Consider the following 11,752-nt stretch of genomic DNA (forward strand, 5'->3'; position numbering starts at 1 on the left):
ACCACGGAAACTGTCACATCATAAAACAACACTTCGGGTGCGGCGTCATTGCCAAATGCCGCACGTTCGGCGACCAAACCGCCACCACACCTTACGGAGACCCATTAAGGTTAAACGGGTACTCTTCTATCACTTCACCGTCATCAACACACTATCTAACTGGAGCCAAATCTAAACCCAAAATCTGATCAAAAATCTTTTTATCCGAAAAATAAGCCCTTCCTTCACCATGTGCAGCCCAAACACCCAATGCGCTACACTTATATGCCAAGAGAATGGTGAGATAAGGATTTATGCTAAGAGAAATGGTAGGATGATCTAATATTGCCCCAAACAGCGATGTTGGTTTCCGAAGCTTAAAAAATAGATACACAAGCAAAACTGTAAATCAATATATAGGAATAGGACTACGGATGGTATAGAACCATAGCAAATTAGTTCGGGACTGTTCCGTGTTAAATTTCAATTTGTAGCATAATATCTAACCAAAAAACCGTATCATATATTATTAGTTCGGTTCGGTTTCATTATAATTTGGCCCAGTTTCTTCAAATGAACCAACCCATTCACAGAAATATTAAAATATAATAGTGCGTTACCTTAAATAAATGATAAAGTTTTTTTTTATAAGCGAGGAAACTTTAATATGAACAAGTACATTTGCTCTCCTATAGAGGGTACATGTTAAATATAAATGTCTAATTAATCTAACAGATAAATAAAAAAAGTCACTACAAGAAATCCTCTTTTTTAACGCTTTTTTTTTTGCATTTGTTTTAAGCGTGAATAATTTTTCAAGTTTTTGACACTTTTACTTGTTTAAAAATTACTCACGACTCATACAATTTTGACACATACAACTCTCAATAAAATTTTACACGCGTTAACCTGTTAAAATGTTTTTATATTTTTAACTCTTGTGTGCGACAAAAGTTGGTCACTTTAAAACAAATTACGACACAATTCAAGTTTGACATTATAAGTGTTACAAAATATTATGACAATTGAAAGTGTCAAAAAAGGGATTATCACCAAAATACCCTTTTTTTTAAGCTTTTTGACTGACAGCCCTAAAAAAAAAAAGTTTGACAATTTGCCCTCGCAAGGCGCAAGACACCTTGCGTCTTTGCGACCTTGCGTCTTTGCGATCTTGCGACCTTGCGTTACTGACAAACGCAACAAAGAGACTTGCGTCCTTGCGTATTGCGTCTTGCGTCTTGCGACTTGCGCCTTTGCGCCTTGCGTCTTGCGTCTTATCCAGATAAGATTTTCATGATTTCGTGGATAAGATTTTGTACGATTTTTGTACTATTACGGATAACTCTTTCAATTCATATAAGGTATTACCAGCTCTATTTTCACTTCATTTCCACCATTTCAACATAAATCATATAATTTCAAGCGTCATTAAGGTAACTTTCTTTGTTTTAAATAATGAGTTTTAGTGATAATGAAACCTTTGTTATTCATATATGTTGTGGTGGTTCTTTTCAATTTATTAATAACTTACCTATGTATTTGCCTCTACATTGTTTTAGAACACGATTAAAACTCCCAGTTGCTCCCCAAAAACTAATTACTCGAAGAATATTGTTAAAAAATGTTCTTAGAAAAATTAATTTGCCACCTAATGCTCCTGTTTCAATGAGATGTGTTGTCGATAATCTTGTTTTTGATATTACTGATGATTATGAAGACTTTCGTGATTTTCTACAACATGCAATATCAAATGCTCCTATTAATATTTACATTGTCGACAAAGTTACAATGCATCAACTCCCAGAAAACTTACAGTCAGTGCAAATCCTACCAATACACAATGTCCATCAAAACCTACCAACACACGATGTCCAACAAAACCTACCAACAAACGAGGAGAGCACAAACCTTCAGACACCCAATTTGGAAGAAGCACGACCTGAAGTACCACCTCCAAACACAGAAGAGTTTGATTTCTTCAACTATGGAGTTGAGAACGTATGTAAAATTAAAAAAACAGATCACCCTTTTGAATCAGTTGTCGCGTCTAGTGCTTCGGAGGAAGAAAATGACAGAGAAGATCAAGATGAAGATGAAAATGAAGAAGAGGAAGAAAAATAGGATGTATTCTGGAATATGCCAGTTTTATTGAGTGAGCATGACCAAGAGACTGAATCTACGAGCCAAATAACAACCAGTTATAGAGTATCCGATTTGATTAAAGTTCGACAAACTTTTTTAAACAAGGATGATTTTGTAAACCATCTATACACAAAATGTCTTGAAGAAAACTTCCAAATTAAGCCTGTAAAGTCTGACAAATCTCGATTCACTGCTAAATGCATGTTGCCAAATTGTGAGTGGAAATGTAGTGCATACAAAATACGCCACACTGACAACTTCATCGTAAAGAAATTGCATGACGTACACACATGCTCACGTACCCAAATTATGGGAAATAATAAACGTGCTTCCAAAAAGGTGTTAGGAAGTATTATGATGGAATCGTTCAAAGCTGCAAATCGAGACTATAATCCAAAAGATATACGTGATGATGTTGGCAACCGTTTTCGGGTGAGCATTTCTTACAATCAAGCATGGAGAGCCAAGTGTCATGCAATAGAGATGCTTCGTGGCAGTATGGATGACTCGTTCCGAATGCTTCCCATTTATCTTCATAACATTAAGATTCATAACCCAGGAAGCATGACAAATGTGGTGACTGACAATGAAAATAGATTCGTGATGTGTTACATGTCCTTTGGCGCAGTTGTAAGTATCACTCATCCTACAATTGTTTTATCTTAAACTAATAGCAATCTCATTTGATTTGTTTGCGTGCAGATTCGATCATTTGTCCAAAATGTTCGCCCTATTATCATCGTTGATGGTGCACATTTGAAAGCTGGATACTTGGGTACAAATTTAGTCGCTGTTGCAATGGATGCCAATAACGGAATTTTGCCATTGGCTTATGGAATTGGTGAAGGCGAGACAAACGAGGTTTGGTCATGGTTTTTTGGCAATCTAAGAGATCATTTAGAAAGTTGTGGTATGAGTAATCGTATGTCAGAGATTACCTTTATTTCTGATCGTGCTCCTTCAATAGCACATGGTATTTCAAATGTGTTTCCTGAAGCCTTTCACTCTTTTTGCGCACGTCATCTATTCATGAACATAAAAACGATGTCCAACAAATTCAAATATTTTGAATGGCACTATTGGAAAATGGTTAAGGCTTATCGTTTGTCAGATTTTCAAGATCATGTTAGTGTATTTCAACGAAGATTAAAAGCGTCTCACAAGTATCTAAATGACGTTGGTTTCAACAAATGGTCCAGAAGTCATGCTGGTCATGTTAGGTATGCATACCTTACTAGCAACAGTGTAGAGTCTATTAACGCTCTATCCAAACATGCTCGCAAACTACCAGTTTGCATGTTATTGGAATTTTTTCGCGCTTCTATACAGGATTGGTTTTTCAAACATCACAACAAAGCAGTTAGTCTCACTTCAACGGTTACTCCATATGTTGAACGTAAATTAGGTAAGAGGACGAACAAATCAAGAAGATGGCAAGCATTTCCATCGACAAACAATCTAATAGAGGTGCGTGATGGAAGGAAAAACGGCCTCGTTAATCTAGAAGATAGAACATGTACATGTGGGCAATGGCAATTATCAGGCATACCTTGCGGACATGTATTGGCAGCAGCACGACTCTTCGGAGTGGAAGATGTTACTTATTATGTATCACATTGGTTCTTGTCTCAAACTTATATAAATACATATTCCGAACACATCCTTCCTTTGCCCCATCGATCCGAATGGTCCGATCCAGGGCCCAAGATCTTGAAAATCGTAAAGCCCCCAATTCAAAAGAAAAGAGCACCTGGACGCCCAAAAAGTACCGATCGGATTCCATCTCAAGGTGAAGAAACTGAAAAGAAAGTAAGAACATGTACTCGTTGCAAGCAAGCAGGTCATAACCGAACAACATGTAGCGCTTCTTATGACCTAACCGGTGAATCCACTTCTCAGAGGGTTAAAAAAAAAGCCTCAAAATCAAAGTCAAAGTCGAAAGAGAAAGTCGAACCTTCGCAAGCTTATCAGTCTCAATTTTATCAAACGTACGATTTAGACCAGAATTAGGGGACCAGAATTAGTTGCTTGTTTATCAGTCTCAGTTTGTTGTTTATCAGTCTCAGTTAGTTGTTTAAATATGTGTCATAAATTGACCTAAATAGAGACGCAAGAACGCAAGAAAAATCTTGCATATGTCATCAAACACACGCAAATACGCAAACAATAACTTGCGTCTGTCTTTAAAAAAGACGCAACTTTTCAAACAATACCTTGCGTATGTCATGAAACATACGCAAGCACGCAAACATCAACTTGCGTATATCTTTTAAAGAGACGCAAGGACGCAAACATAACCTTGCGTAAGCCTTCAAACATATGCAAGAACGCAAACAAAACCTTGCGTTCCTTCAAACATACGCAAGAACATAAACAAAACCTTGCGTAAGCCATTTAAAGAGACGCAAGGATACAAACAACACCTTGCGTCTGTCAAAAAACCAGAAGCAAGGACGCAAAAAAGTCCTTGCGTCTGTCCCAGATTATTTACATACAAAAATTACATGTTTTACCTAAAAACTGTATAATAATTACATCTACAAGTTAACTAATTAACAACCTTTGGGTCCTCTGGGTCCTCTGGTGGTGGTGGTTCCTGTGTATCAAAGCGTGCACGGAAGAATGTTCTTGCCATTCGAATTCTATAGTCCTTAGCAGCCTTTTTGGGTCTCCAATGTTGTCAATATGATCCCAACCAAAAACTATCCTCTCCATATGAAGGCAGACCCAAACACCACAATCACCATGGCCACCACTCTGCATTGGCACATACGGTGCATCCTCGATCATCAACTCTACATCTTCTCTGTTCTCATAATAGTCAACAATTTGTGAGTCCTGCTTCTTGTTAAAGTAATCAATAGCCTTCAAATATAACGGCAAGTTGTCTGATAAGTTTTTGAAGACAGCCTCGAGTTGACCTTTTTTCAAACAACCCTTTAAACTATCATAGACTAATACTCTCTGTTCATCTAAGTTCAAAGTGAGTAGTATAAAATGTTCAGGATCTGAAAAATGTACTGGAATCAAAATCTGCAACAAAAGAAACATAAAAAGTCAAGAAGGAAGGACGCAAGGTTGACCTTGCGAGACACGCAAGGACGCAAGGTAGACCTTGCGTCAGGAGCAAGGACGCAAGGTCTACCTTGCGGGTGGACGCATGGACGCAAATTTTACTTTGCGTCCATAATGAAGACGCAAGGTTAATCTTGCGAGGGTCGCAATGAAACAACCCAACCCGTATTCCATACGATAAATTTTTTTTTTAATACACATTTACGCACCAATTAAATATGTAAACCATACCACACGTTTCGTTAAAACATACAACAAGTTTAGTGTTTACAAAAAAAAGGCACGAAGGCCAATAATTAAGTTCAATACAAGTTTGACCCACTACAAATGATAGTTTATAATCCAAACGACACATGAGCATGGTTTGGGACTAAACTACCTAAAACGTTAGGCCAACATCAAAAAGCCAACACCACAAGCACTCCCCGACAACATAAGCGGGAGACCACTAGTCCAAACGTATGCCCTTACCCTTGTCCAAGCCGGAACCTATAATGTAACATCCCGCCTTTTTCCATTTACTTTTCCGTTTAACTATTTAAGTTCCGTTATATGTTTATAACACATCTCGTTAATGCGCGTTTGAATTATCTCGTTTAGGTAATTCCCGTACCCGTTTCCTAAGTTGAGGGACTAAAGTTGCCAAATGGAGAAAGAGATGACTAGGTCAACTAGTCAACTCTTTCCTCTCCATTCATTTTATCACCTCCCAAATAATACTTCACCTTTTTCTCTCAAAACCCTCAAACCTTCAATCATCATCCAAATTCGTTCAAGAAGGATTCGATCAAAACAAATTGCATATTTGAACTCCTCGTGATCTCCTCTTCGTTTCCATACCGATTTCATCAATTTTGGGTAACTTTCAAAAATCACTAATTCTTGTGTTCTTGAGATTTTTAAGTTATAAGGTTGTTAATTAGTGTCTATGGCTCGAGTCTAGTTTGTTTATGTGATTTGTATGCTCGTTTTTGATATTTTGATGTAACTAGTTCATATTGAAAGATGACATGCTTAATCTTGAAATTTGAGTGTTCATATGTTGTTTGATGCTAAGAGTTCATATTTTAATTGTGTTTCTAGTGTTACTAGCTTCATTATGATGTATAGTTTGATTAATGAAACCTCCTAAACTTGATTATGAAATTTGGTGAATTTAGGTTAAGGTTTCATGAACTTAAAATGGACTTTTGATGACTTGAATGACATGTAATGTTAATTGTAAGTGTTAGGTTGTGTTGTATGCTTAATTACCTTCGAAACGGCATATCGTTCATGTAATTTGGATACCGAATCATTAAATTGCATTTATGACTTGTATGCATTGAATGAGGGACATTAATTGCGGTTTTCGGTTGTTGTAAGTGAAGGTTTGATTGATGATATGTGCTTGGTTGTATTCCTTGTCAAATTACCTTTCCGATGATATAAGATACATATTTTGGTTGTTTGCGGATTGTAAATTGTGTTAGTTTGTGTTTTGGTTCGTGCACTTAGAGTTTCAGCAAACAGGACCTGAAAGCAAGTTGGGACGCCGTCCAAAATATTGGGACGCCATCCTACCCTTAAATATGGGACGCCGTCTAGCTAATCGGGACGCCGTCCCACCCTTAAATCCTGGACGCCGTCTAGCAAATTGGGACGCCGTCCCGTTTGCCTAAAACTGGCTGTTTGCTTGACCTTTTGACGAAAAATGTTTGGCATGTTCTAGACCTCCAATTTAAATGTAACTTGTTTTAAAATGCTTATATATGAATAACTAGCATAGAAAATTTGTCCGAGACCCGACCCGAACGTGTTGACTTTTTGTTGACTTTGACCGACCAAAGTTTGACTTTTTGTCAAACTTAACCAAATGATTATGCAACCCTCCTAACTTGTTTATATACTTGTACCTTGCATGAAACTTGACAATTTGATTGCACATGCTACATAATCGAGTCGTATTGAGCCATAGGACTAATCGAACATCTTTGACCCTTCGTGACTATCGTTATTGATACAACCTATTTGTTTAGGTCAAGACTAGCATTGTTCTTTGCACACGTTACTTGTCGAAGTACTTCTTGGTTCGTGCATACAAGGTGAGATCATAGTCCCACCTTTTCAACAACTTTTATTCTTTAAATCGTGGGCTGAGAAACATATACATTACATATTTATATACATTTCACATGTATATATACTTTTCATACTTTTATACTTTGAACACAAATACGAATACAAAGATACAGACGAGTTAGAACAAAAGTCCTCAATCCAATTACCATTAGTTCCACTTGCAGGGTGTAAGTGTAAGCGAGTGATTATGTTGTGTGGCCATACGGGTTTAACGAACCCTCATTCAGACGGTTCGCTACCGTTAGTGGATGAAATATAATTTCAACGTGCATAGTGTATGTTCTAACACTATATTCAAAATTCAGAGGGAAGATTCAGTTAAGTTTTGGTAATTGGGTGCTCGTGATACAGACAACATCTTTTGGGATGTATACGCTTGATATTCACTTTATACTAAATCTTGTGGTTTACGAACACATCTTTAGAGATGTATACGCCTTGATACTAAACCTTGTGATTCAAAATATACTTTTACAAATACCTTTATGATCTCACCAACGTTTTTCGTTGACAGTTTTCTACATGTTTTTCTCAGGTCTTGCACAATTTGTGATACATGCTTCCGCTCATTAGTTGATACTTGCATTGGATGTCGAGTATACATGCATTTCATGGAGCGTCTTTTGACTTTACTTTAAACCGTGTCGCCTAGATTTCAATCGTACTTATAACGTTGTAACTTAACTTTTGGTTGAATAATTCTTGTAAACTTTGAAACAATCTTTGTTTTGAAATGAAGGCGACATATTTTGGTCAAACGTTATCTTAAAGACTTATAATCAGGTAATGGGACCCACGTAGCCGACGCCGTCACTTGACGATTTGCCGGGGTCGCTACAGTTGGTATCAGAGCCTTGGTTGTAGGGATTTAGAGTTCATTTGTGTCCACCCCGAGTCATAGGGTACATAGGTGAATCTAGACTACAACCGGCATATAGACAGAAGTAGGAATTACTTGACTATTTGTGCATTTATACTCGAACTCTTCTATCATATCTAACTCGTATTCGATCTTGATCTTACGTTGATAAATTTTGTTGACGCGCCACCTTGACTTTATGAAGTAATGTTAAATGCACATGAGAATCAGGGTAATATAATTTCCGGGATTATATTACGGTGATTCATATGGACATTCCGACATTATGACATAAAGAATTTAAGGCGAGTCAAGGAAAATTTTCTCTACATCATCATTCCATATCATGATTAGTATTATTGAGAATACTAATCAACGATATTCTTGTGTCTTGAAGGAACAATGCCTCCCCGTCGCGGGCCACGTAATGAAACTTCCGAACAAGTTTTTCAACGCATGATAGCCGCCGCCATAGGTGCGGCTATGGCTAGTATCTCCTCCGACATCAATAACAACCACAACCACAACAACAATGGGGCCGGTAACTCAAACGAGGGATGCTCCTACAAAGCTTTCATGGGGTGCAAACCTCACACTTATGATGGAACCGGTGGACCGGTTGTGCTTACTCGTTGGTTTGAACAAACCGAGGCCGTCTTTAGCATAAGCGGTTGTCGGGATCAAGACAAGGTCAAATACTCCACCCACACGTTCTCCGGTGTTGCTCTCACTTGGTGGAACACCTATGTTCAATCGGTGGGTACCGATGAAGCTCATGCCCTCTCTTGGGCCGATTTGAAGGAAAAGATGATTGTCGAATACTTTCCGCGCGAAGAAACCCGAAAGCTCGAGGAAGAACTAAGAGCTTTGAAAGCGGTCGGAAACGATCTTAAGGCTTATAATCAACGCTTCGCCGAACTATCCTTGATGTGTCCTAATCTTGTTAACCCCGAATCTCAAAGGATTGAGCTCTACATGCTCGGTCTTCCAAAAAGCATCAAACAAGGGGTGATGTCATCCAAACCCACTACTCATCAAGCCGCTATGAACATGGCTCGTCAATTAATCGAAACGGTTGACGAAGTCGTAGTGCCGGCTCCTAAGGCCGAGGACAAGTCGGGTGGCAACAAAAGGAAATGGGAAGCCACTCCATCAACTAACTACAACAACAACACCTTCACCAAAAAGCCCTTCAACAACGACGGCAAGAAGGGTTATGTCGGAAACTTACCTTTGTGCAACAAGTGCCACAAACATCATTACGGCGAATGTAACAAGCTAATTTGTCACCGTTGCCAAGGAGTTGGTCATAGGGCCAACAATTGCACAAGCACCGCCCCCGTCGCTCGAAAGGGGCCCAATCCTCCAAAAACGGTCACTTGTTACGAATGTGGCCAAACGGGCCATTATAAGAACGAATGCCCGAAAAAGAAAACCAACCCCAACAACCGAGGCCGAGCCTTTAACATCAACACCGAGGAAGCCCGAGATGACAACGAACTAGTCACGGGTACGTTTCTTCTCAACAACTCTTATGTTACTTGCTTATTCGATTCGGGTGCCGATAAATGTTTTGTGTCCAAGACTTTAGCTCCTACCCTTTGCACTCCACCACACCCTTTAGATACTACTTATTCCATCGAAGTGGCCGACGGAAAACTCTTAAGTGCCGACACATACTACCGGGGGTGTACTTTGAAAATTTTGGGTAAGGAATTTGAAATTGACTTGATACCCATGGAACTAGGAAGCTTTGATATAATAATCGGTATGAATTGGTTAGTCAAAACGAAATCTCACATTCTTTGTGATCTTAACGCAATCCGAATTCCTATCGAGAATGGTGAACCTTTGATCGTCTATGGCGATAAGAGTTGCACCGGACTCAACCTCGTTTCGAGTATTAAAGTTAGAAAACTACTCCGTAAGGGTTGTTTTGCGATCCTTGCTCACGTTAAGAAAGTCGAGTCCGATGAGAAGCACATCGATGATGTGCCAATTGTTAGTGACTATTCCGATGTATTTCCCGACGAATTGCCGGGTCTTCCGCCTCATCGACCGGTTGAATTCCAAATCGATCTTATTCCGGGAGCCGCACCCGTAGCGCGTGCACCATATAGACTCGCTCCATCTGAAATGCAAGAATTGCAAAGTCAAATCCAAGAACTACTTGATCGTGGTTTCATCCAACCTAGCCATTCACCTTGGGGCGCTCCGATTTTGTTTGTTAAAAAGAAAGACGGATCCCTACGAATGTGCATTGATTATCGTGAACTAAATAAATTGACGGTTAAGAACCGATATCCTCTTCCTCGCATCGATGACCTCTTTGATCAACTACAAGGGTCTTGTGTATATTCGAAAATCGATCTCCGCTCGGGTTATCATCAACTAAGGGTTAAAGGGGAAGATGTCTCCAAAACCGCTTTCCGGACTCGTTATGGTAGTTATGAATTCCTTGTCATGCCTTTCGGTCTCACTAACGCACCGGCGGTGTTCATGGATCTTATGAACCGCGTGTGCAAACCGTATCTCGATAAATTCGTTATTGTGTTCATTGATGACATATTGATCTATTCTAAAAATGAAGAAGAGCACGAACAACATCTCCGACTTGTGCTTGAACTTTTAAGACAAGAACAACTCTATGCCAAATTCTCCAAGTGTGAATTTTGGTTAAAGGAAGTTCAATTTCTTGGTCATGTTGTAAGTGACCAAGGTATTAAAGTCGATCCAACGAAAATCGAAGCCATTAGCAAATGGGAGACTCCTACTACTCCTACTCACATTCGTCAATTTTTGGGTCTCGCCGGGTACTATCGTAGATTCATCGAAAACTTCTCTTTGGTTGCACGTCCTCTAACCGCATTGACTCACAAGGGAAAGAAATTCATTTGGGCGACCGAACATGAATCCGCATTCCGAATCTTGAAAACGAAGCTAACCACCGCTCCTATCTTGTCACTTCCCGAAGGCAATGATGACTTTGTTGTATATTGTGATGCCTCGAAACATGGTTTTGGGTGTGTATTGATGCAACGAACGAAAGTCATTGCTTATGCTTCTCGACAACTCAAAATTCATGAACGAAACTATACGACACATGATCTCGAACTCGGAGCCGTTGTCTTTGCACTTAAAATGTGGAGACACTATCTTTATGGAACCAAGAGTACTATCTTTACCGACCACAAAAGCCTCCAACACATTTTCGATCAAAAGCAACTAAACATGAGACAACGAAGGTGGATTGAAACCTTAAACGATTACGATTGCGAGCTTCGTTACCATCCCGGGAAGGCAAATGTAGTAGCCGATGCTTTAAGTCGAAAAGAAAGAGCGGTGCCTCTTCGTGTCCGAGCCTTAAACATCACCATCCACACAAACCTTAATAGCCAAATTCGGGTAGCCCAAGATGAGGCTCTCAAGGATGAAAACCTTTCACACGAGCTCTTGAACATTCTCGTCTCTCGATTTGAAACTAGGGAGACCGGACTCCGATATTACGCCGGAAGGATTTGGGTGCCTAGTTATGGGGACCTACGAAGCCTCATTTTAGATGAAGCCCATAAGTCA

This window comes from Rutidosis leptorrhynchoides, chromosome 4, assembly GCF_046630445.1.
Source record: "Rutidosis leptorrhynchoides isolate AG116_Rl617_1_P2 chromosome 4, CSIRO_AGI_Rlap_v1, whole genome shotgun sequence".
Taxonomy (NCBI): Eukaryota; Viridiplantae; Streptophyta; class Magnoliopsida; order Asterales; family Asteraceae; genus Rutidosis; species Rutidosis leptorrhynchoides.